This window comes from Pinus tabuliformis, chromosome 9, assembly GCF_031772625.1.
Source record: "Pinus tabuliformis cultivar Carrire ecotype Pingquan chromosome 9, CPIR1, whole genome shotgun sequence".
In the NCBI taxonomy this organism is placed as follows: Eukaryota; Viridiplantae; Streptophyta; class Pinopsida; order Pinales; family Pinaceae; genus Pinus; species Pinus tabuliformis.
Window position 1 is genome coordinate 335,596,875 of NC_142307.1, and position 25,803 is coordinate 335,622,677.

The following is a 25,803-nucleotide window of genomic DNA, read 5'->3' on the forward strand; positions in this document are numbered from 1 at the left end:
GAGGAAACGAGTTAGGATTTTATGGGGTTGGCTTCTGTTTGTAGTTGGATTAGTCCCCACGTCTGCGAACTGGGTTCGGTCTTGTATTTTTTGAGCAAAGAATGTGAATATATATGGACTTTGGATGAATATATTTGTAACCCTATGAATTTGTGCTGAAATATAATTTGAATCGCTCTCGTAATTTCACATACCTGTTATGGTTATGTATGCCTGAATGTTTTGGTTGTGCGGCTTGTACTGGACGTTGTTGCTCTTCGTCCGACTTGAATATCTTTTCCTTCTGGTTCAGAACCTGTAGTGGTATATTAACAATGTTCACATCATAAAATAAAGATAAAGGTTACACAACATTGAGGACGTTGTAGGATTATGCGTGCACTGAACAATGATTATATTCCTTTTCTCTGTTAATTTCTTACACAGTCGGACCCTGTAATGGGCATGTTCCATTCCTTTAGTAGCACTGTTTTCAAACGGTTTGTAACTGTTGTTGGTTACATCAGTTGTTTCTTATGTGGAACTTTTTTCATAGCTGGCTAGCACGCTTTCTTTTCATGTTTTTACAACGGTAATTTAACTGTCTGGAAACAACGACTCTAACTAATTACTACTGCCCTAATTAAAAGTCATTACATTATTCTTAGGCAACTTTAATTAATAAAAAAAAAGATAAAATAAAATAAAGACATATATACTATCCATCCAGTGAACTGTGTTCTTCGTCCTCTTCAGAAACCATGTCAACCTTGCTTCTGTCTTTGCCCCGTTAGCCAGATGCTCCTGCATCAGAATGTTAGATTGTGAGTCCTTAGACAATCACAAAGTTTGAGACCACATTGTCATGAGTTGTAAACTTTATCTTGATGACGTGTTGTCATGATCCACTGATTATTTGTTAGTAATATCTTGATCTAGATATAAAAGATCTAGGAGGTCAAATTGATGTATTATAAGTTCATACATTGGGATCAATACAATTTAATAGAATGACATTGAGCCTTTTCTTCCACTTTACTTGTCTCATCTAGCTCATATCAATTCTTAACAATTAAGATGAGGAATATACTATGAGTAGAAAATTTATGGGATATTGTGTTGAATGGATTTGAAGAACCTCCAAGTTATGAAACTATGAGGCCGTGAATCAAGATTAGAATGAATAGCTTAGAATGAACAAGAAGGACGATGTATCAAAATTTTTTCTCATTCAATAAGGCTTGGATAACAACATTCTTCCTAAAATTGCATTAACAACATGGTTCAAAGAAACTTGGGATATTTTGAATGGAATATAGTGAAACAAGGAGAAAAACCTATCGACATTAAGTTGAGTAACATAAAGTTCCAATTATTGATAAAGTGGCAATTTTAACATAAGAAGTTTTTGAAGAAGCCGTGGAAGAACAAGAAATGGAGATTGATCTTGTCTTGGAAACTACAAATAAGTTTGTGGAAGAAAATATGGAAGAAAACAATGACTTTATATGAGATGCATAGCATGAGAATGGTGAAGAAAATGGATCCCACTGTGCAGATATACATGTGGATTATGAAATTGAAATTGATGATGAAAATGAAATTGATTTTGTAGTAATAACAAAATGTGAGGAGAATCTAACAATGATTGTTGAATTTGATTATGAAGTTGAATTAACATTTCTTGGGGAGTGGCTTGTCAATCAACCTTGATAACATGTAACACAATGATAATGCTAATCTACCTGGTTGGAAAGGGATGATTTGGCAATGCTAGGATCACCCCACAATCTAACTAAATATCCTAAGAAGTTACTCGTGTAATATAATCCCGAAACATTTGGATCTCGTGAAGTTCACATTAAGAAGTTAATATTGGCTACAAGGTTGAATTATGTACATCATGAAGATGTGGTATGTAATTTATTCCATTAAACCTTTTAGAAATAAAATTCCACATTGTATTTTATTATGCATGCAGGATCCATCGTCAACTAGACTGAATTCCAAAAAACTTTTCTAGAGAATATTGGAGAAGAAACCAATAATGGAGCTCTTATGGATAAATTGCTTGTATTAAGTATGGGTCCCTTAGAGAAGGTTAAATAATTCAACCAATGTTTCACCATCATCTAGAATAACTTTCAACAAGTGTCTGCTTCTACTTAGGAACTATAAATTGAGGTGGATGCAAATGCTTTACCCATCACCATCTCTAAGTTTATTAAGAGAGTTGAATTAGCTGTAAACCTTGAAGAAGCAAAAAATATAGAGTTTGAGATGAAAGGTTGTAAAGAAGTCAAAATAATTTGGTAAATAAAGATACTTCTCAACCAAAGAGAGGTCTATTGTTGTCAAAACCCCAATGAAATAATCAATTGGAAAAAGGAAAAGATGCTGCTAATATGGAAAGTTTGCAAAGAATGGTTAAACAACTATCAAATGAGCTAATTAACATGAAGAAAAATGTAGGGGAAGGAAATTCTACTTAGAGACCTTTTAGGATATTTAAAAAAAAATCTCCACCTCCCACAACTATTGAACCCCCTTTAGTTAATTTGAACATTAACTTGGGACATGTAGCCTTAAATACTTTTTGCAATTACCACCAAAAAAACCACTTTAAGAAAACCTACCCACGATGGATAAACATTATGAATTTAGTGGAAAATAGGTTTAGATGGATGTGCCCGTGTTGGTCAAACTAACAAGAAAGATTGAGATAATCCAGATGATGGGTCATATGACCACCCCGAGGAGACAATTATGGTCCTTTAGGACATGATACCTAGGTGAATATAATGAAATAAGAGGATATGATGGCATAAACACTTGCTTTTCAAACTAGAAGGACAATTTCTACACCTCAACCTCAACCTACTGCATCCCAAGCTACTAAGAAACCCTAGATACATGCTCTAATTGTGAAGCCCATTCCCACATCCAACACCTCATCTAAACCATTAGGTCTAGAAATCATAGCTTTGGAGTGTAATGTAGTTGAGGATTTAAATAAAATCAAAGAAAACATTTGATAATGGACTTTCTCAAAAACTCTCAATAGAAATCACTCTTAAAGAAGGTGTTATATGAAGAAAATAATCAAACTACAACTTCTACTTAGGCCTCAAACAAAGTTGATTCAAGTGACTCGTAATTTAGTCACTCAATGAAACTTTGAAAGGAAAAAGATATAAGTCTTTAACTCCTCCCTTCTTGTTAACCTTTGAAATTTTCAATTGTTATGTCCATAAGTACTTGGTAAACTCTGAAGCATAATCAAACGTCATGCCTTATTTGGTTTGTTGGAAATTAAACGCAACACTCACTAAATATCAAAATATTGAGTAGGATAATATTAAAGTAGAATAAGTTAGAATTAAAATATTAGATTAGAGTAATATAAAAATGGTATTAATTTAGAAGACAAAAATAATCAAAGAAGTATCAAAATATAAGATTAAATTAGAAATAGATTGAATTTAAAGAAGAATAATTAAAATATAATCAAAATGAGATTCTAGTAATAAAGGATCCAATTAGATAAAATTTTTAAAGAGGTTAGTAATAAATAATAATAAATAGAGGAAATAGGTAAAGGGGGGACATGATTTTTTTTTATTAGAATAGATTCGAAAATGAAAGGGGTTGGGGGGGGAGGAGTGGTAGGGAAGAAGGAACTAAAGAAGACAAAATAATCTCAAGAGAAAGATGAAAGACACTGGGAAGAAGAAACTACATAAGACAAAAGAAGCTCAAGGAAAATATGAAAGGTGCCTGGGGGGGATCTTAAGAAGGGTTAGGATTAACATTTGTGTTAGGGAATTATGTTTAGAGGACAAAAAATAGATAGTGGGCTTGCAATCATGGCTTAATTGGTATCCATCTTTCCGATTAAAGTTGTTTGGCTGCTTTTTGTTTTCTGAGCTTTCCTAATAACATGGTTTGAGTGGAAGGGGGAGAGGCCAAGATTTTGGTTTTATCAAAACATATTAAATGCTTGGTATTGTGGAAGTGTTCAACTATGGCGGATTTAATGATTCAATTATGGTAGGTGTTAGCCATATGTTCTTTTAGGTGGGCTTTGAAGGACCTTCCAGTTTGTCCCATGTAAGACATTCCATAAGAGCAAGGGATCTCATAGACTCTAGATCCAAGCATAGGATTATTCTTGTCATTGGACAATTTGAAGAGTTGGCTAAGGGTTGTGTGGGGCTTGAACAAGGTTTTGATGTTCCTTTTAGAAAGGATTTTGGAAATATGACCCGTAACCCCATGAATGTAGGGAAGAGAGACTTTGGTTGGGGTGGATTGTTGGAAAGGTTTTTAGGATTAGGGTGGAGAACTCATATCTCAATTATAATTCTAATTCAAATGTTGCTTTTAATTTTGACTTTAGTCCTAATTAATTCCAATCCTATCTCTTTATTTAATTGTAGTTCTTATCCAAACCATCTTCCCCTAAAATATATTCCTCCTCACCCTCCCAATCCTAATCCTAACTCCAACTTTAATTATGATTTTAATCTAAATATTTATTCCCATTCCACTCCTACCCCCTATCATTCGATTCTCCTCCTCCTCCCACTCTTAATGCCAAAGTGGTCAACCTGTTCTTTGTTGAACTTGATGGTCCTTCCTTAAGCATTTTATAAACATGATTCAACTGTGCTCTTGTTCCTCGTAAAATTCCTTTTGAGGACATTATATGTTCCATTGAATCCATTTCCCACCACATTCCCTCCCATGTGGCGGAAGATTTTTTGACAAAAATGTGGACAAATTCTCTGAGGCTCCAAGCTCCCCAAGCCTAACCTTCCAAAAGAGGAAATGATGGCCCTTCGTTAGCTCAATTCCAACCCCAAAATTCTAATTTTAAAATTTGATAAAGGCAATGTATCCATTGTTATGAATTCCTCATATTACCATTGTAAGATGATTGACCTCCTTTCCTCCTCTTCATACAAACCCTTAACTAATAATCCCATAAAATCAGTTACCAATAAGGTTACTAAGGCCATTAAATCCTCCTCCCTTGACCCCGATATCCAAAATATTATCATTCCCCTTAACCTCATCACCCTAGGATCTATGGTCAACCGAAAATACACAAGAAGGATATTCCTATAATATCCCTTCCAATTAAAATCTACTAAGTGCATTTCTCAATTTTTCAAGTTTTGGATGAAGAACAATTTTTGGTACAAACTCAGGAAAGTGGGTGAAAGTTAATTAATTTAATTTTGTGTGGTAGAGGAGGCCCCAAAATATTAGAAAAAGGAAATATTAATCACATAATGGGATGTAGGTGCCACCCCATGAGCCAATTGGCACTCCTTGAGGAAGTCAAATTGGAGGGAAGAGAGAAGAGGCAAGGAGGTCGAATTGTGGAGCCTGCAAGAAGAGAAGAGAACCAACAACTATAAAGAGGAGAAGTGGCCTCCATTTTGGTACCTATTGACAATATCTGAATTGAAACTTTGTTTGCTTGAGATGTTAAGCCAAGTCAACATTGTGATGTTCAACACAAGATATTTCTGGGCAGGAATCTCAACTCCTCCTTTAGTGGACTCCGAGTACCACTCTAGGGTAGTTCATTTTCTTCATTTTTTGATTTATTCTAGAACCATTTGCGAGAGAATTTGACCCATCTTGTGAGCAAAATAAACATTGGAAAGGGAACATGCATCCCTTGAGGAGGTAGCTACAAGGCCAATGACTTTTTGATATTTTTAGGGAAGTTTGCTCTAAAAATTTGTTGGTGTATTGACGGATTTAATAGGATTGAGTGTGGAGGAATTTCCCATCTTAAATTGAAGTATTTCCGGGGCCTGTGCAGTCCATCATTGCCTGAGAGTTTGATTGGGGTTTTAATGTGTGATCTCGGTATGAAAGAAGAGCTAGAAGGACATGGATTTTGTGGAGAAATTGCAAGGGAATTTCAGAGGGAAAATTCTTGGAGACTTTAGGAGAGCATTCCATAGCTTGCTCCAATAGTACACATAGGACGACTAGTTGAGCCAATGCACACAATTATGGGTTTTATAGAGAACTGGATTAGGGCCTAAATCTTTCTAGATTTTTATGGGTATTTGGAGGATAGGCATCAGTTAAATTTGAAAAATTTTCCTGGAAGTATTTGGGTTAGTAATCCCCCTTTCATTCAACAATGCATTTTACTACTCAACTGGTAATTTGCACCAATTTGTGGGTTTTGTGGGTGGTTGGTTTGGGGAAAATTCCTTTCTGGGTTTTGCTGAGAAAATTGGGGAGAGGAACCAGCTGCAATTTGAAGAGGTTATGGGCACAAGAGTGGTATATATCACCATTTTCTTCTAGCAACAAGAGCATGAATCTATTGGGTCTGCGAAAAGCTTAGTTGGGATGATATTTAAGCACTTAGGCACTGATTTCTAAACTTGTGCTTTTGCTTGCTTGTTGTAGCAAGCCCACATTCCTCTTTACCTCACTATATTGTACTTACCTAGCTCAAAAATTTAATATAAAGACCCAGTTTTGGTGCAAATATATGTGTATATGATATTTATGTATGTTTGCAATTTTTGGGTGTTGTTCATGAGCACGCCTTTCTGTTATTCATTGTTAATTTCCTATTAGGAATATTACAATGGTATCAGAGCATGATATTGGCCAAATATGGGGAGTTAGTAGGATCATGAAGGTGTTGGGCATGCATTCATAGTGACTGGCGGAACCATGAACAAACTAATGACATGAGAGAGTATGCAGGAGATCCATGATGAGATTCAAAAGAACGATGAGATGTTAGCCCAGTTGAGGAAGGTGATGGACCAATAAACTAGGGGTGCATATGCCACATGTGTGAAGTAATTTACACCATGTGGGGAAAGCCGATAGAGTTAGGGCACCAAACCTCCTCAAAAGGAGTTGACAGTACAGGGATAGTTGGAGGGTGAAACCAGGAGGTGTTTTTGCTTGTGGATACCTAGATTTAGATATTAGGAGCTTGAGGACAAGGTTGAGTAGGAGGTTGAGGGAACACATGATTGTGAGGACAATGTAGATATACCTAGTGTGACGTAGGATTCACCCTTGTTAGAGATCCCCTTGATAAATTTGGTTGAGATAGTGGCAAGGAGAGTAGAGCACACACCCATAGGGACATCCATTGACAAGGTGCCAATAGGCACATAAGTATCTAGAGTCATGAAAAACTTTCTAGATGGTCGCCGCCTACAACAGAAGGGTGAGGACGTTATGTAAGTTGAGATATCTATGGAGGTGCAATTAATGGCTCATATTGAGCCCATGATGGAGGAGGATGAGCAGTAACATTTGGAGTCAACTGTTGATGAGGCGCATGCAGATGCCTCGGTAGCCAGTAGAGCTATAGTACTTTCAAACTACAACCCACTTCAGGCATGCATAGATGAGACTTGTGACACGGTTAGGTCACCTCTGCCCATTGGAGAGAGAGGTGTAGAGTTATCTATACCAGAATTATGTGTAAACTAAGATAGGGAGATGAGGCAACCACAACACTCATAGGGTGGAGTTGTTACATATACTACTGTTCCTGCAATCCAGCCCTCACACCGAGTTGGATGGCGAGTGGTATTGAGCTAATACTTGATGGAGTGGGCCAGGTGTCGGGATGTATCCATGGCCATAGTTCGGCAAGGGCTATGGGTTACCAGAGGGGCTTGAGGGCCAAACTATTTTTGGGATCTAGGTGGGATTCCCCATCACATCATGGAGTCAGTCGATAATGGTAGTAGCAGTGCGTTGGGTCTGGGGATTGAGTGCACACACTATTGTTGGGAAAAGTATCTATTCAGAACGCCCCTATCCCACTCTAAGGTGTGACAGTGCCTTAGCAACAAACAAGGAAAACTGCTTGAGTATTCTTCTTTATGAAATGTAAATGAAGAGGAAGGATGTAACTAACCTGTGTCTTTCGCTAGTTTGTTGATCCAATCGCTCTTCCCTTTGTTCGCTTCCCGCTGCCTGCTCCCTTACTGGCCCAGCTTCACTAAATTCCTGCAAGATCACAGAAGAGAGAAACTACACGAAGATATAGATTTACATTCATAAAAAGCTCAGGATCAGATTAAGCTAAACATGCAAATATAACAAAACATCATTGATATACAAGCATGTAGAAGAAACTCAAATAGTTTTATTGATATGATAAGAAAGTCCAAGAGGAGATACAACCAAGTGAGTCCCGATCCAGCATCTACCTCCTAGCAAAGGAATCCCTTCCTCACCTCCAACAAAGCATAAATCACCCAATGTACTAATCTCAATCTCAAACCAACAACAATTCTCTGCAAAGTACAAAATTCCAGCCTCTGGATCTCTGGGATGAGGGATCCATATATAGATGTAAGCAGAGAGGATGAGTCAGCTTATGTTTTGACTTGTGGCTTCTCTCTGTCAGTTCTTGCTTCCACTTGGAGGCTGAGAGCCCCTTACTCATCACTGGTCGAATTCAGTGAGGCAAGTGTCATTGGAGAAGATTCTGGAAGCTTCCATTGTCTCTCCACCTCGTTGAATGACTCTGCCACTTGTCATTTCCCGCTCAACGCACCTGGGTAGTGCATTCAAGTGCGTTGCAACACACCTAGCCAGTGTATTTGGGTGCTTTGCAACGCAGGCAACTAGTGGAGCATCTGAATTGATCCTGATTTGACTAGTTTTGAGCAGTTTCTGGTGGAGAACTTCTGGGAGAAGCTGTCATTGGTTGACCTTGTTCCTTTAGGGGCAGGAACAACACTTTTAGGGACTTTTGATCCCTTGGCTTATGGACATTTCATGCTCAGAGCTGTAAGGCACAAAAATGTCTATAACAGTTGCCCCCTAAAGTATGAGGCCGTTTATCGGGTGAAATGCTTTATTAGGAGGATCCGAAGTTCTTTCAATGCTGGGAGGAGATCTGTAATAAGATACAATACAATACATTATTTTTCATACTGTTTTCATGATCTAACTGAGGCGGGCATTCCCATGCTCAGCTTTATAAATTCATTTTTATGTACATAGGACAGACAATCGTCTGATGGTAGACTGATGATTCTGATGAAATCATCATCCTTTTGGTAGGATGATTATTTGTGCTGCAACGCTATACATGTCAATGTCTTTATTTTTCCTGAATATATATCGCAGCCCGGATTGATGAAACTAGATCCGGGGTCTTCAATCTCGTCCGATCTTCACTCTAAGTACAAGTCGATCCATGTGAGAAATGTTTTGAAGTCGAACATGGAATGACATCGCTTGATTACCAGTGAATGATGTAAACTGTTAACAAGCGCAAGAGGAATCACCGATGATGATAATGACCCTCAAGGTACTGCAGTACAATTCACGTGGTGTGAATAAAGGACTTGGCGTCGAACACCACGCAAAATCTTTCGGTCGAAGGTCATTGATGTATACCTGTCGCCGGAAGTGAGAAACTTGCCATTGAGGCATGCAAGCTTCAAAGTACTGAAGGGGGTGTTCCTAGATCAACTTCTTGGATAATGAGCTGATGTCGACAAGAAGCGATCCGTCAAAGGAGGGCCTTAATGAATCCCACATCAATGACACGGAACGGAGCAAATGATTTTGATGGAGGTGAAAACGATCTGATGATATATGGTTCAGGGTGGCGGTCATGAAGGAATGAAGTATAATGTATGGTAGTGGATGGGACACGGTTGACTTCTCTTGAACATATCGGTGACACTTATATGATGGATTGGTAGCATTTACCCCAAAGGTGGATGGTATGGCGAGACCATGGTGATGTGACCGGTGAATGAAACAACCCAACCCGACTCAGGCACGGAGTGGAAGTGTCATGTTCAAGAGCGACTTGCTACCAATAAAGGTTCTTTGAGTTTCTTCCCAATTTTTCCCCAGTCATTGCTGACCAGTACCTCTTTATTTTTGTCAAGCTTGAGGAGGATAACATATGCTTGTTCTATAATTTGCCCTTCAGGCAAACCCATCGCTATGTTTTAACGAGCCTAGCGATAGTGAAACTCGTTCTCGTCTAAAGACAAGTTTGTCGCTATTAATGTTTTTAACGAGTCTAACGACAAAGATAACTCGGTCCTTTTCATTTTTAGAGAGTCTGAAAAGGTACGTAAAGTTAACTCTGAAAGTCCTTTTTCGTCATCTAATCCCTTAAGTCCGAAAAAGTATAAAACAATACAGAAGGGATGAATTTTCGATAGTTTTAACGAGCCGAACAAAACAAGCGCTCGATCTTTTTATGCAATAATCCCTCAGGTCAAAAAAGATTAAAATCTAGAAGAGGGATAGCTCTTCCTGTCGCTTTAACGAGCTGGAAGGCCAAAACTCGGCAATCTTTTCATATTTTACGAGTCAGATGAAAAGAGCTTAAAGAAGACTCGTCTTTTGAGGAACGAGTGATAAAATGGGTAGCAGCTGATTCCAGGTAAGGGTTGGAATTTTCCAATCACGGCAGTGTCACAAGGATGGCTAGTGAAATCACTCTTCGCAGCTGTTCCTCAAAATGGGTAAACAATCAAATGGAGGTGAATGATCGGCCAATGGAAAAGTGGAGGTGACGGTGCAAACACGACCAAGGCTTTAATGGCTGATAATGTTACATTCACGGTGGTTATTTACCGGAAGATAGTTCATTTTTTAACGAGCTTAAACGCGGATTGAAACACTTGCTCGATCTTATGTTTATTTTTTAACGAGCATGAACTATGTGCTAAAACTGCTCGATAATCTAGTCATATGATAAGAATGTCTCATGTAAGATGCCATTTTTTATGGAGCTTGCGCCTTACAAAGCTATGCCCCACATCCTTTCGTTATGCAAGTTCGAAAACGACTAATCCTACGAGTTTAAAGGGTTAGAGGTCCTACAAATTTAAAAAATAAATAGCCGCCCCTTGCTTGCACTCCAAAAGGTTTGCATGCTCCCAGGTATAAAGTACGATTTCAAGGTTACCCCTCAATTTGCAGATAAAACATTTGTTATACCAGGAAAGGCCTACCTCTTTCAGGTTACCAAAGATTGTCTCATTTGCGCAGCAAACAAAACACTTCTTCAGCGATGTCTACCGAGATAAACAAAGGTGAATGACGACGCCCGCCGATTCACATAACTTTGACAAAAGAATCTTATTCTAGAACAACCCCTCTTCCAATCACGGACGGGGTACGGACTAGTCATATTCTCCCGCGGAAACCTACCCTATACCCAAAGTTTTCCTGCCGAAGCAGACCAGGACGCATGCCCCCTGGGTTCCAGTCATATCCTTCCGAATTACTCGCGCTCATCGGGAGGACGGACCATGGGTTGAGACATTTCTTGCGTGAAGAGACCATTTAGGGATGGTATATGACTATTTGCGATGCATGATCCGGGAAATGAAAGTTGGTCCACGAGCTTGACCACTCTTCTTTCGTGCGGAAAACACATTACTCTAAAGAGTGAGGAGACGATGGCTCCCATGCAATAAGTATAGTCTCGTCCAAGGAGTAGGTTATAATCCAAGGGTCCTTGAACGACCATCACGTTCATTTGAACGGTCTTCCCTTTCAATGTTATGGGCACATTGGGGAGGATCCATAAAGGTCGACTGGTTCCTTTATCAAAGCCTGTCAGATTTCTCATCTCAGGCAAAAGCGATGGCGAACCAAGCGCTTTCCAAGCAGTAGAGGAAAGGATACTCACAGAAGCCCCCTCATCTATGATGGTACCAACCATGACCATTCTATATATTTGGACGATAATTCTGAATGGTATGCTTGCTGGTAAACGAGGTTTGCCTAGTTGATTCCAGTCGAAGGAGACAACTAGGTTGCTTGGAGGTGGGACCGAGTAGACAGCCGGGTACGGCTCTGACGAACTTCCTTCCTGCGATAAAGGAATGGGTAGGTTGCCCCCGTGTTCGTCGGAGTCTATGTTGATGAAGAGAATTTGGACGGTGTCATCCTTATTCTCCTCAGTGACTGTATCATTCGAAGATAAAACCTTTGAAGGCAAGACCGGGTCAACTGCCGCTTCGACCTTTTGACTTTCGTCGGGTATGGATTCAGCTGGTTCATCTTCAATGACCGGCGCTTCAGCTGACCACTTGAGCGGGCTAGCTGGATTCTCAACTAACGAAGGACTCGGCAAGAGTTTTTTATATCCAGGAGGAAGTCGTAATGGTGAAACCGGATGATCATCCAAAACTCTTTTAGCTTCGTCTAAGAAGGGACAACGGTGGATGGCGTGATTTCCTTCGCACAGTTTACAGGGAGATCTAGCTCTCCCTTTTTGTCCTGGGACTTCACTTTCGCTAGTTGACGGTGTGCTTTCAACATGGCTATCAGAGGTTGACGCCATCGGATTGTGCAAACGGGAAGACCAGTCCCTTAGTATCTGAGGGATGCAGGGACAATCTCTGTGAAAGTGGTCTCCCTTGCAAATGACACATGGCGATTTAGGCCTGGTCAGTGCAGTGTGTGGATTTTCGTTAGACGACACTCGTTTGCCCCCAGTCGCTTTTGGCTCCTTCTTCTTCTTCTCTTTCTTCTTCTTTTCCTTCTTCTCCTTAGGAACTTGACTTTTGGCTTTGCCAGCCCCATCAAGCGAAGAGGAAGGAGGAGAGGAAGAATTAGAGGAAGTAGAAGGTTGGTGGGTAACTCTGGACTGGTCTAATTGCTGATTTGACTGTTTAGGAATAGTGGTGTTCTGAACGACATTGGTTGAGAAGAGCCAGACTGGCAAGCCAATTGTCAGTCCTTGAAGTGACAATGTGGCCATATGGGGCGCACCAACATCTCCCCAAGAGGAGAAGGGACTAGGATTTCCACCAAGGGGGATTCCTTGGTTGGTAGGCTCCATTTTCTCAACCTAAAGATCAACACAGGAAAAAGGGTATGAATATTTCGTTTAAAATAAATTTTAACGACGCTTGGACACAACTTGCTTTTTCAATTTTAAAGAGTCGAGAAAAAGCAAAAGATGACTCTAGTCTCCTTCGATTTTTAATGAGCCTGAAGTGACAAGTGCTCAGATGGACCTTTTCCGTTAAGGAGTCTGAAAAGGAACGAAAGGGACTGCTCTGGAGATCTAGGTAGAGGGTGTGCCAAACCAATCACAAAACTGCAGAATACGTTTTACGGTACGACAGTCAATCTTCCCGAATGCTGTGTTCGGTGCATTGCGATCAGTAGGGCGGCCAACACGGCTTCCTGTGGATAAAAGGTTTTAAGCCTATAGGGGTCTCCCAATATATACTCGACGGTACGTGGGAGCACAATCCGTACTGGCACTTATCGTCTCTCAGGAGGAATCACCCAACCATCAGTGAGGCCGACAGTCACCAGGTTTTACGACGCCGAAACACGTCTCTAGCCTAGACCTCTATGTTGTGCGTTAAGTTACAAAGCGTTGTTAAGTTCATTCAATTTATTTTAGGTTGATCTTTCTTAGAAGTTTGCCTTTTTGGATCACCACGAGATGTAGATACAATTCCTAAATGCAGTCTAAAGATGATAAGCAAGCTTTTATCTCTTTTCAACAATGAAAATGCTAGCTACAAGGGGAAAAGAAAGACACAATCTTTTCTCAAAGAGCATAGAGCACACTGTAAATGCACTTTTCCTAAATCAAAGTCTACAAACTGTCAAAATGCAAATGCACATATGCATGTATTTGTTTTCACTTTCTTAATATTGATGCCTAAAAAGAAAGTTGTTGTACAAATTTGAATTCGATTTCAAGTGAAAAACACAAACAAGCTTCTTTTTGAAATCAAAAAGACGATTACGACACTTTATGATTTTTGAAGTAAACACTTGTTTCGACACTAGAAATTCACAAAGTCAAATCAAAAGACAAAAGTAAAAGCGCAATCAACTGTCAACAACAAACAAACTTTCTCCTAAGATCAAAACGACACTTACGACAGGTCTAGATCTAAGGGCGACAGTATGACTAGTTTACTTTTGTAATGGGAAACTGCAAATGATGTAACAAATACACAAAAACAAACACAGTTTCTTTTATACAACTGAGGCAGAATTAAGGCAAAGAAAAGGGGTTTTCAGATAGGTATACACACTGATAACAGGCTGCAAAAATCAGAGATAAAACTGAACAAAATGAAGCAAAGAACCACAACTGCACAGGGCAAAGGCTGATCAGCGCACCTGTAGCACAGAGAAACTGAATTGCAGTGCAGGTAGCCCTCTCGGGACCTGCGTTGAAATGCAGAACCTCTTCACAGAGCCTGCGCTGAAGCAGAAACGAGAATTTTCTCCGGGTTCTGGGTCACGGTTTGCAGTTTAATCTATGGTTTTTGGCCGGATAAAAGCTATCAGTAAGGTACAATTAGAGGGATGATTTAAAGGAGGACTAAGAGCTATCACAAAGGGCAATTAGAGCATTTGTGGATCAGCTGTTCAGATCATAAACAGGCCCAGTGAGTGGAATAGAGTGGCAGATCTCTACTTTGCATTTGTAAATGGCAAATGCAGTTCGATTCGCCACTCCTAAGTTTATGAGAAGAACAACAATAGAAACACAAATAAACTAACTAGATACGATCCCCAGCGGAGTCACCATTCTGTTGTTGGGAAAAGTATCTATTCAGAACGCCCCTATCCCACTCTAAGGTGTGACAGTGCCTTAGCAACAAACAAGGAAAACTGCTTGAGTATTCTTCTTTATGAAATGTAAATGAAGAGGAAGGATGTAACTAACCTGTGTCTTTCGCTAGTTTGTTGATCCAATCGCTCTTCCCTTTGTTCGCTTCCCGCTGCCTGCTCCCTTACTGGCCCAGCTTCACTAAATTCCTGCAAGATCACAGAAGAGAGAAACTACACGAAGATATAGATTTACATTCATAAAAAGCTTAGGATCAGATTAAGCTAAACATGCAAATATAACAAAACATCACTGATATACAAGCATGTAGAAGAAACTCAAATAGTTTTATTGATATGATAAGAAAGTCCAAGAGGAGATACAACCAAGTGAGTCCCGATCCAGCATCTACCTCCCAGCAAAGGAATCCCTTCCTCACCTCCAACAAAGCATAAATCACCTAATGTACTAATCTCAATCTCAAACCAACAACAATTCTCTGCAAAGTACAAAATTCCAGCCTCTGGATCTCTGGGATGAGGGATCCATATATGGATGTAAGCAGAGAGGATGAGTCAGCTTATGTTTTGACTTGTGGCTTCTCTCTGTCAGTTCTTGCTTCCACTTGGAGGCTGAGAGCCTCTTACTCATCACTGGTCGAATTCAGTGAGGCAAGTGTCATTGGAGAAGATTCTGGAAGGTTCCATTGTCTCTCCACCTCGTTGAATGACTCTGCCACTTGTCATTTCCCGCTCAACGCACCTGGGTAGTGCATTCAAGTGCGTTGCAACGCACCTAGCCAGTGTATTTGGGTGCTTTGCAACGCAGGCAGCTAGTGGAGCATCTGAATTGATCCTGATTTGACTAGTTTTGAGCAGTTTCTGGTGGAGAACTTCTGGGAGAAGCTGTCATTGGTTGACCTTGTTCCTTTAGGGGCAGGAACAACACTTTTAGGGACTTTGGATCCCTTGGTTTATGGACATTTCATGCTCATAGCTGTAAGGCACAAAAATGTCTATAACACACATAGGATCTTGGAATCTCAAGGCTTGGAAATTCAGCCACATTCATGGATGTGCTAGTTTCCATAGGGGAATATTATACAAGTATTCCATTGGGTTTCAGTTGAAAGGAGACTAGTTTGCCCCCTAGAGCTTCGCTGATGACTAGGGGCACTGCGATAGTTTGGCAAGATGATTGGAATGTGTGGTTATTGGTGGTAATTGGCTCTACTCAATGGTAGACAACAGGAATTGGGAGCCACAGGGATCCAATCTGGTTGTGGGATCCAAGGAGTCATTAGGTTAGAGGACTACCTTATTTTGGGGGATCACGGGAATGACAAAGACAATATTGCATATTCCTTCGGATGACAGGTCAGAGTCCATTAGGATGATTACTGTTGGTCACTTTAATTGCTTATTGAATTAAACAACAAATTGCGACATTAATTGTCAACCCAGGGAAGTCTTGTTATTTCAAAGGCAACTGCGTACTATATGCACTCAATTTTAAAAGCAACAAAAGTTGTAGTACAGACAAATCACGCCTTAAATTAACAAACTGAAGCTTCACTATGCATTACAACAATTACACTTTATTGCAGATAACTAAAGAATGCTTAATTCCATTCAAAGAATCATATAATGAGAAAGAATCAATCTGCAAAGGAGAACAATGGCTGTGCTGTAACAGAGAGTCAGGAGCCTATCCCCAGTGCGAGAATCTCCAGCACCTGCCTCTGATTAACTAGCTTGCCAATTCACTCTGTAACTTAATCACCGGTGAAACACTCATGAATTAACTGTGAACAATACAATAATCAATTGAGAAAGAAATAGAGTTTCAACAAAGGTATTATAAACAATATTCAACAAACAGTACTTGTTAACAAGGCATGAATAAAAGACACACTGGACAAACTACAAAAATATAATGGGTGAACCTTGCAATGAAGGTGGGCCCTGTCCTTCTCACAAGATTCCCCAGGAAACAAGAACTAGAAAAAGATGTTCAGAACAAAATTTTATTCATCCATCAATATGTCATATTACAAAAAGAATTCCAGTCCTGTTCCTTCAGCTAAGCCTTTTTCCACAGTCTTTTCCTCTCCCTCTAATGTAGATGTCTCCTCTTTATAAAGAGGAGACATCTATTACAAAAGATTTACATTAATTTGACCCATTATACAAAAATAGGGAAATCAATTTCCCGTCATCAAAACTCTGTTACAGTAATGCTGTCTTTAGATTATAGGCGTTACATCCAGTGTAACAGCTTCCTTGGTGATCATTTCTGGTTCCTTTGATGCCGTCAAATTTAGAACACAAATCTCAACTGTTTCAGCATCAAGATTCGCGTGTCGTTTTTACTGTTTCAGCGACTGCAAAAATAGTCTTGCAAACTCCAGGCTGTTTCAACAACGCAGACTGCACATCATTCTTTAACTGTTCAACACTTAATAATTCAAAGATTAACTATGAAGATGTCGTGATTATATGCTAAATAATTAAACGTATAGTGATGAGAAGAATCGTTACATACCTTTGAGATAATTGGGTTAAAACACTAACAAAGACGTTTAAATGTAAGTTGAAAAGGATGATATCATGGCAAAATGTATGGTAAAAAAGGGACAATATGAGGTCCTAACATCCCCCCCAACTGAAGCGGTTGCATGTCCCCATGCAACATTTACTCTGAGTCTGAATCAGAGTACTGGGATGTACAGTGCAAATTACTTATACAGTAAGTATAGAAGGTGCTATCAGTCGAATCTCTGAAGCCCTGGACACTCTGTAATCTCTGCCATGCTGCAAGCTCCTCCTTTTTGGACACCTTGAAGTAGGCCTTATATTGCTGTACTAGCAACCAGAGAAGCGGGAAATGAAAATGATAACCCAACCATTTTTCGCCACACTGCTGAACACATTTAACATAATTAGGCACTCGTGAAATTGCTGCATGAAGATTAAGAGGGTTAAAGGGATGGTATTCCCTTCTCTCCTTAGGGCAGTGTTCCCAGAACAAATTGTTTGCATGTACGGCAAGAGGTCCTTTCTTTTTGACATACTGTTGACATTCTTCTAAGACTGCTGCCTGTAGTTCTCTGATATGCTCAGTCATTCATGGTTCTCTTATAACCCGATGATGTTCAGCAATGAAAACAACAGCATTCTGTGGTTCAGCTCGGATCCACAGAAGGCGATTTTCTTCATTATGTTTTGCTGAAAGAAAAGCATTTTGCCACGTGAGCTGATTGGCCATAAAAGAGACCAAGGCTCTAATCTGAATGTCACCAGCCGCAGGAATTAAATTGAGCTTTCTATCCTCCGGCATGGCTTCATTATGGAGATAGAGTTCACATAAGAGATTCTGTTCACTGACTGACGCTGGTGCAAAGGTTTCAATAAACTGCTGGGGTGTAGACACCTCATGAGGTCGTCCATCTATGACTGCTTTTACCTGAAGGAATGCTAGGCGTTCTGCTAGAAACACAGAATAGTTAAAGGATGGTTTCTTGGTGGCCAGAAGTCTTTGAACTAACTCAAAGATAAGAGACAGTCTAGTTTCAACTCATTTTCCTTCTGCTATGCATGGAATTGTTCCAGGACTTCCCAATTTCTAATACATGATTCTGCCATAATGATTTATGTTCCTGCAATGCCTTTTCTTGCGACAGGGCATACTCTTTTTTCCATATATTCTTGAGTTCTTGAATGCTTAAGGTCTGAGTGAAGACAGTCTCTGCACACGAAGATTCAGTTTGGGTAAACACCGTCTTTGCAGACTTTGGTGCAAGATTTTCAGCTTTAACAACTAGGGTAGGCTGGGGTACTTACGGTTTCTCTTCTTCTTTAGAAATCTTTGAAGGCCCTGCTGGTTCTTGTGTAACAGCTGGGCGTTCCTTTTTAACTACAACAGGAGTAAATGCAGGAGGGTCCAGGCAATGGGACTTCGATTACCCTATAACCAGCTCGAGAATAGAGGTTACACATTGGCAGCACATGTATTCATCGTATCGATCCTTATCTACACTTTTCTCAGCTGTAGATGCTACTTGAGCTAAAGTATACAGATTAAGTTCTTTTTCATAAGCTTCCCTTGCCATCATTAACTCCTGCTTATAAGCCTGAATCTCGGCTTTCAGAAACTCATTTTCTTGTTGAAGGGAGGCTAACGTGGCAGGGCCTTCTGTAGCAATTGCAGTCTCTGTAGCTGGTTCAAGTGGATGGGAGGATGGTTGTTTGGTGGCAGCTTCATTATTTATATCTCCAGCAGGTGGTTCTTGTGTGACAATTGCTGGGTCATCAACTATTTTCTTAACAGCTATATCCTCCTGATCATGCGAATTTTGCATATCAGCCAACTGAGTGGCTAGTTCTTCTGTAACAACTATAGTTTGTGCAGTGCCCTGGTTATCTACACTTTTCTCATCAGCAGGTGGCTCTTGTGTATCAGTAGCAGCCAAGTCTTGCTTTGTTTCCTAGTCATGGTCATCAGCAGGTGGTCCTTGTGTATCAACCGCTGAGTCAGTAGTAGCCAAGTCTTGGTCTGTTTCCTGGTCATGGTCATTAGCAGGTGGTTCTTGTGTGACACTTGCTGAGCCAGTAACTGATTTAGCTACATGTTGATTATTCATTTCCTGTTTATCAGCAGGTGGTTCTTGTGTAACACTTGCGGAGTCAGTAGCTGCTACGTCCTGATGTGTTTCCTGATCATGATCGTCAACAGGTGGTTCTTGTGTAGCACCTGCTGGACTAGTAGCTAGTTCTTGTGGGACAACTACCTCTAGGTCATCTAACTTTTGCTCCTCAGCACCTGTTGAGTCAGTAGCTGGTTCTTGTGGGGCAGCTACCTCTAGGTCATCTATCTTTTGTTCCTCGGCAGGTGGTTATTGTGTAGCACCTGTTGAGTCAGTAGTTGGTTCTTGTGGGGAAGCTACCTCTAGGTCGTCTATCTTTTAATCCTTAGTAGGTGTTGAGTCAGTAGCTAGTTCTTGTGGGGTAGCTACCTCTAGGTCATCTATCTTTTGCTCCTTAGCAGGTGGTTCTTGTGTAACACCTGTTGAGTCGGTAGCTGGTTCTTGTGTAACAGCTACATGCTGAACATCGTCTTGGGTGTCTACTTTTGATAAATTGCAGCTAGTTCTTATGGATCAGTTACGTCTTCTGAAAGGAATGATGTCACAAAATCCTGGACATTTTGCATTTCGGTACCCGAGGGTGAGGAAGGTAAGGATTCGGGGTTTGGTGGGGTACGAGGTTTTAGGATAATGGGTGGGGAATTTGGGGTGGGGATCTCTATTGCTGCTTCAGAAGACGTCCTCCTTCGTCTTCGAGGTAAGGAGGCAGGAAAAATAGTGGTATTTCTTTTATGGATAGCCTTCTCTGGGGTAGGAGGGACATTAGAGGTAATAGCTTCTTTAATTGAGGCCCTTGTTCATCTTTTTGATGAAGGAAAAACTATTTCTTGCCTTTTCCTTTTCCTTTTTAGCTTAGCCAGGGGAATGTCGTTGTTTGAATCATTGTTGGGGATATTGATAGTGGGAGTGGATGATCCAGGTAAATTATGGGATGGGGTTGATGCAATGGCAGCGTTAATTGGACTAACTGTCACAGATGGCTGGGGATTTTCAACATTCTCTTGGGGAGTTTCGGCTGCTGCTTGAGAAGTTTCGACAGTTTCTTGAGGATTTTCGGCTGCTGGTTGAGTAACTTCAGCAGCTTCCTGGGGGTTTTCAACTGCTGGTTGAGGGATTTCAGTAGCTTCCTGGGGTGGGTTGTTAAGAGGAGAAGGATTCTGCAGGGCAAAGCCCCTCAGGATTGAAAGCTGAACCAGGCGATGGTGAGTAAGGGAGAGGAGTGGGTACTTTGCATCCTTGGAATAATGTGACATATTATTTAGACACCCAAGTAGATAGTATGGCATATTTAATAAACGACCATGTCTTAAATGATTCAACAACACAAAGTCATGCTGGTACACTACCCGGTAACTTCCTTCGCAGGTGAGGTAGTGCTTGACAAACTCTACAACCTTTGGCCATGGAGGTGGTAATGAATGTAGTGCAACACCCCTGCCTTTAGGTTTGACCCGCTCCCCAGGTAGAAGAAAATCTTGCTGTGCGTTCAAAATGATGTGTTTACGGCTGAACCAATGGATGCCATCGGCTGGTAATCCTGAAACCTGTGCTATATCTTCCTCTGTTACCGGAATTCGCACTCCCCGAATAGTAGAATAACCTTCCTTTAAATTACGTGCGAATTCCAGGACTTGCTAAGAATCAAATTCCTGGAGCCTTCGGAAGTAATCCACCCAGCCTGCTTGCAGAAAAATTTGATATGCTTTTGGGTGTAGTTCCAATAGAGCCGTTGAACCAGGTTCATTTTGAACAGCGTTACCTCCCATAGTTATCGGTTCAGTAAAATTCACAATACAGAGCCGAGTTACCGCAACCAAGACAAAGTAAGATATTGCAATTGAGGTTATGACATAATAAGACAGAGACGGGGTGACGAGACTTGGTCGTGATAAAAAATGACGGTGATTGGCATATCGGGTAATGATTGAAAATTTTTGATATTCCCCCCTACTGCGGCTAAAATGATAAGTTTTGAATGTATGGCGATTTCGGCAATCATATCAGAATATTCTAATTAACTATAGTTTAATATTTACACATAAACACACATACCTCATGTTTTACCTTCGATTGCTGTGCTGAAAGTATAATTTCGTCGTTTAGTAGATCACCAATGGTTATGGGAAAGGGTTGTAAGGTATGAGGGTATTTATATAAAAGGCTTTCTTTATTCATAGGAGGTAATGATGAAGGAACACAATTATCAGGATGAATGGCTGATTCTCTCAATGGAAAGTGATATGTATTGGTCGTTTTTTAGAGAAGTTGATGCCTCAATTACAGAAAAATGGGAAAATTGACGCTTTTTCGGAAAGATGGAAAAAGTCGATGTTTCAACAATGGAGAAATCGATGTATCAGCAATGGAGAGAATGGGGAAAAGTTGGTGTTTCAGCAACGGGGAAAAATGGGCAAAGATTGGTGTTTCAGCAATGGTCGAAACTGGTGTTTCAACAACGGGAAAAGGAGATGCTATTGTTAAAGAAGAATGGGAAAATGTTGTTGAAGGGTAGTATGAGGGTATGGATTGTGAATTGGAGTGGAATGGTGATGTTTCCCAAACTGAAACCTGATCCTGCTTGTAATGCAATTGTTCCTTCAGCCAGCCTTCGAATCCAAAATCTGCAAAATAAATTGTAATATGGCAGCCCTTGACAGGGATTATTAGTTAAGTAATCTAATCTAATAATAATACAAGGATATATAATGTAGATATTAAGTGCAATGAGGAGCAAGAGGATCCCCCAAAAAGATATAATGTGAATCTGCCATGCAAGTGGCCTTAAAATCCTCCTTAAAAATTGGTTGTTGGTACAGATGAAGCCGATACCCATTTACTAACAATGGAGTTCTAGAAACATGAATTTTTATGAGCCTTACAATTCCATTGGGAAAAACAGTATCTATCTCGTAAGGTCCCAACCACCTCGTTCGTAGTTTCCCTTGAAAATTTTCAAACCTGGAATCATATAGTAAAGCCCAATTACCTTTTTGGAACTGCTTATGCTTAATAGTTTTGTCATGCCTCCTGGTTCTTTGCTGCTGAATCATAGTTGTTTAATGGATGGCATCCAACCTTTTTTCATCCAATTCCTGCAGCTGCTGCAACCTAGCTGTCTGTGCATCAGTCAAATCAAGGTTAACAGCTAAAGCAGTTCTTAAGGTTTTAATTTCAAATTCCACAAGAAAAACAAAAGTTTTACCATAAACCAATTTCATAGGGTGAAAAACCAGTAGTGTTCCTCCAAGTAGTTCTGTAAGCCCATAATGCCTCAGGCAATCTTTGAGACCAATCTTTCCTATTCTCCTTCACAGTTTTTTTTTTAAAATAGCTTCTATGACTTTATTTGTACTTTCCACTTGACCATTAGCTTGGGGGTGGTAAGGTGTAGTCATTTTATGATTGATATGATATTTTTGAAGCATAGCTTTAAAACCATGTGAATTGAAAGGAGGTCCTCCATCTGTGACTAGTTCTCTAGGCACCCCAAATCTAACGAAGATTTCTTCAAATAAAAATATTAAAACAGACACTTCATCAGCTTTAATAAGTGCCTTAGCTTCAACCCATTTAGTCATATAATCTGTACAAACCAACATATAAACTCTTTGGTTGGATGGAGGATTGATGGGCCCTACAAAATCTAGAGCCCATCTTTCAAAGGGTTCAAGTATTACCTGAGGGTTCAGTGGCATTTCATCTCTATGATTGGGTTGGCCCATTCTCTGACAACTGTCGCAGGCCCTGACATATTTCTTTGCATCCTTGAAAAGTGAGGGCCAATAATAATCCGTCCTGAGAATTTTATGTGATGTTCTCTTATCAGCAAAATGCCCACCACAAGGGCCATCATGACAAGCCTTCAATATAACATAAACCTCATCTTCTCTAATGCATCTTCAGATCTCCTGATCAAGTCTTGTATGAAAAAGACACCTACTTATCCAGCTATACCTAGCACTTTGTTGAATGATCTTTCTTTTCTCCCGGTGTGATAGGTGTGATAGTAGCTTCCCCGCAACCAGATAATTGGCAATGTCTGCATACCATGGTGAGTGAGTAGATACTGCAAACAAGTATTCATCAGGAAAGGAATCATCTACTGGAGTATTATCATCAGTTTTTATTCGAGAAAGGAAATCAATAACTACATTTCTTTACTTGGTCGATCCACAATTGTAATATCAAATTCTTGTAGTAACAATAACCACCTGGTAACTTGAGCATTTGTAACAGATTTATTCATTAAATACTTGATAGCCGAGTGGTCAGTATGAACAAAAGTAGGATAACCAGTAATATAATGTCGAAATTTATTAATAGCATAAATAACTGCTAAAAATGATTTCTCAGTAACTGTGTAATTAAGCTCAGTAGGGGTCATATTCTTACTAATGAAGTAGATAGCATAAGGAAGATTGTTTTCTTCTTGACCCAAGACAGCTCCAATTGCAGTATCTGAAGCATCAGAGGATATATGAAAGGGAAGTTCCCAATCAGGTCCCCTCAGAATGGGAGCTGTATACAACTGATGCTTAAGTTCATCAAATGCTTTCTGACAGGCACCGGTGCACTTAAATTCAACATTTTTCATAAGTAACACAAACAAAGGAGAAGCTATTTTAGAATTTTTTTGATAAATCTCTTATAATATCCAACATGTCCTAAAAAATTTCTTACATCAGTTTGTGTTTTAGGAATAGGAAGGGTTTGAGTTACATGTACTTTGGATGGATCCACTTGAATCCCAAGGAATGAAATGAAGTGTCCTAGTACAATTCCTTCGTTCATTATCATATGACATTTTTCACTACTCAAGGAAAGATTAGCTTGTATGCATCATTTAAGTACTTTCTCAAGGTTTTGTAGCACAACTTCAAAAGTCACACCATAGGGAGTGAAATCATCCATAAATATCTCCAAAGAATCATTAAGCATATCAGAAAAGATTCCTATTACTGCTCTTTGAAACGTTGCTGGAGCATTACATAGTCCAAATGGGAGAACTCTATAAGCAAAAGTCCCCCAAGGACTAGTAAAAGTGGTCTTGTCTTGATCTTGAGGTGCAATTCTGATTTGGTTATATCCACTAAAACCATCTAAAAAGGAAAAGAATTTCTTTCCTGACAAGCTGTCCAACACCTGATCAATAAATGGCAAGGGGAAATGATCTTTTTGGGTAGCTTTATTTAAGGCTCTATAATCTACACACACTCTCCACTTCCCATTTTTCTTTGGTACTATTACCAACGGAGAAACCCATTCACTGTCAGATATGGGGTATATAAACCCTGCATCAAGCAACTTTTGAAGTTCTTCCTTAACAATTTCCCTCAAATTGGGATTCATTCGCCGCTGGGGTTGATAGACTGGTCGGGCCCCCTCCTTAATATAGATACGATGAGTACATAATTCAGGAGAGATCCCCTTCATGTCTGTGTAGTCCCATGCGAATGCTTCCTTATTCTCACGGAGCAACTTCATTAGCTGTTGTGTTTCAACATCTGATAAATTGGGGTTTATGTTCAATGTTTTGCCAGGTTCAATTTCTACTGTTATGCTTTTAGAGGAGATAGCAGTTGATGTTTGAGGTAAATTTTCAGATTTAAGCTTTTGCTGTGTTTCAGGATCCAGAATTGCAGTTAACTGATTATGTGCTTCAGAAGTAACTGAGGAAGGTTCAGAAATAAAATTACTAATTACTTCATCTTCTGTGGTATCTTTAAGAGTTAAGGCTTGTCCAATGGTTAAAATGGGTTGAGTATCATTATCCTCATTGACTAACCATAAGAATCATCATTGTTAATCATAGGTGTAGCATGAGGGTACATCGTAAACTGCTTAGTTTCACATCCATTAGAAATTGTCATTTAAATTGATCTACAGCTGATAAAAGCATCTGCTGTAGCCAGCCAGGGCCTCCCCAAGATCAGAGGATGCCCCCCAACTTTGCTTTAGTTTGTAACACAACAAAGTTAGCTGGGTAATTCCAGGATTCAACTGAAATGATCAGGTCTTCAATAACCCCCTCTGGTTTGATTGTGGAACAATCAGCTAATTCCAGGATAGTTGGTGTCTCTCTAATTACATTTTTCAACTGTAACAACTGTGCAGTTTCAAGGGTCATAATATTTATAGCAGCACCTAGGTCTACCAGAACTCACAAAACAATAGTTTTTCCAACTTGTACTGTGACCATTGGGTGACCAAGGTCACCATATTTTACAGGGGGAACTTTTCCTGACATTAAAGCAGTTAGATCTCCCATCACATGAACTGTAAGGGGATCTTTAGCCTTCCTACCAGGTTTCTTGATGCAAATGTCCCTAATGGTTCTGGCATAGATTGGCACATCTCTGAGTGCTTGTAAAAGTGGAATTTTAACATACAGATTCTGCAATTCCCCTAAAAGGTTAAAAGCAGGCGGCTCAGGCATCTTAGTGAGAGCCAAATGCTCAGGGAATGGTGGTTCTGCTATTTCAGCAGTTTCATTAGAGGATGGCTTGACTGTTTCAACAATTTTATTAGAGGATGGCTTGACTGTTTCAGCATCCTTATTAGATGATTTACTCTTTTCTGTCTC